Genomic DNA, 2500 nt, shown 5'->3' with positions numbered 1-2500 from the left:
CTAAACACACAAACATAAACACAAACATAGCTACAACACTCACATTTTCCTCAAATTATAACCCTGATGTATATACCTTCATCATAAACACACGTGATCTACAAGACATGAAGCCTGTAGTTTTCATCCGTTTTTGATGCATGCAACATATGTGCAACTCGTCCCGCGATGGATGTTTATCATTAGATATGAAAAGCACTAAAGGCGACCCACCCCTCTTCTGGTTTCCTGAGATCGAAAGCTTGCAGGTGAATCAGAATGATGAAATAAGGGGATTTATTATTTTATGTATGTGCATGCATATGTATATATACATCTATGAATAAATACGTATACACATACATATGTATATGCATATATATATCATATATACGTACAGTATATATATATACATACATATGGAATATATATACATACATAGACATATTAGACAAATACGCACACACACAAACACACACACACAAAAAAAAAAAAAAAAACACTCAAAAAAAAAAAATATATATATATATATATATATATATATATATATATATATATATACGTATATATATATATATATATGTATATATACATATATATACATATAATATATATATATATTATATATATATATATATAGACGCTCTCTATATATTATATATATATATATATTTGTACATGCATAATTTTCTATACAAACATACACATATATTTATAAAATAATTACATATATAGTATATTTATGTATATATGTATATGTATAAGTATTTGTATGTATGTATGTATATATACGATATCTTAATATAATATATATAATTTATATATATCCCTTCTCTATATATATTTATATATGATACAAACATACACACATACATTCATATACATATAGCATATTAATGCTTATATGTATACCTATAAGCAATTGTATATAGATATATATATATATATATATATATATTTCTCATATATGATATAATATTATATATTATATATATAAAATGTTCTTATATATACACACTCTTTATATATATATATATAATATATATTTATATATATATAATATATATATATATATATATATATCTCCTCTATATATATATATATATATAATATATATATGTGTGTGTGTGTGTGTGTGTGTGTGTGTGTGTGTGTGTGTGTGTGTGTATACGTATAAATATATATAGATAGATATAGATATACTTCTGCATATACACGCTTATATATATATATATTTATATATATATATATATATATATATATATATGTATATATATGTCGGTCGTATTACATATGTCACGTATTATATAGATATGTAAAGCTATATACATACACACACACACACACACACACACAATTATATATATATATATAATTACACTATATATATATATACTATATATATATATATATATATATATATATATATATATTTTTCTATATTTTATACTCACACACACACACATTTATATATATATATATTATATATATATTATATTTATATATAATTATATATATATATATATATATATAATATATGTACGCATATATATAAATATTTTATATATGAATATGAATATACATAGATAGATCAATATATATAGACATATATAAAAATGATATATATATATGAATATATGAATATATATATATATGTATATATATATATTTATATATTTATATACATATATATATATATATATATATATATATATATATATATATATGAATGTATATGTATTTAATTATATATGCAGCAACGGACAATCAATGTACAGTTGTATGCCCTCCTTAAACTATGTGTAAAATCATTGTTTACGTTCATCTAATTCTTCTTTCCATGAATCAGCGCAGCACTATAGAAAAAAGTCGTTATTAGCAATAACGATCTTCAACAACATCTACCTGTTCGTTAACAGCATGAACTGCACAGCACAACACGGTTAAATTACACGCGATAAACATCATTAAGCGACAGAGGAGGCGTTAAATTGTATTAAAAGGAACATGAAAGTTAACAAAGACAGAGAATCATGTTATAATACCTGCTGTATTAATGTATATGATGTATGTATATATCGTTAGACAAATGTACTGTATATCGCTGGATGAATGTAAGTTTGTATAAATCGCTAGACAAAATGTATATGATGTCTGTATATATCGCTAGAATAATGTATGTCTATATATATCGCTATGTCAGTATATATCACTATATAAATGTATAAGATTTGTGTATATCTAAGTGCCAATACGCCAATAAATATAACCTGTCGTCGCGCATATATCATCTCTAGATAAATGTATATCTGTCATGTCACATACCTAGTACTGAATCACTAATAGCGCTAGAAGCGAAACATTGAAATTAGTATTCTACAGAGAGCATGAGTCGTCTTTTTGCCCCCATACCGCACACACGAATGTGTAGAAATACCGTCTGCCAACATTAATATAAAGGTATAACATCCATTATCGAAAGTAAAACTGGGCAGAACAGCACACAATGCTAAATCTTAAT

This window comes from Penaeus japonicus, unplaced genomic scaffold (assembly GCF_977035675.1).
Source record: "Penaeus japonicus unplaced genomic scaffold, GWHDUDI00000001_assembly GWHDUDI00000008, whole genome shotgun sequence".
In the NCBI taxonomy this organism is placed as follows: Eukaryota; Metazoa; Arthropoda; class Malacostraca; order Decapoda; family Penaeidae; genus Penaeus; species Penaeus japonicus.
Note: the sequence above shows the minus strand (reverse complement) of the source record.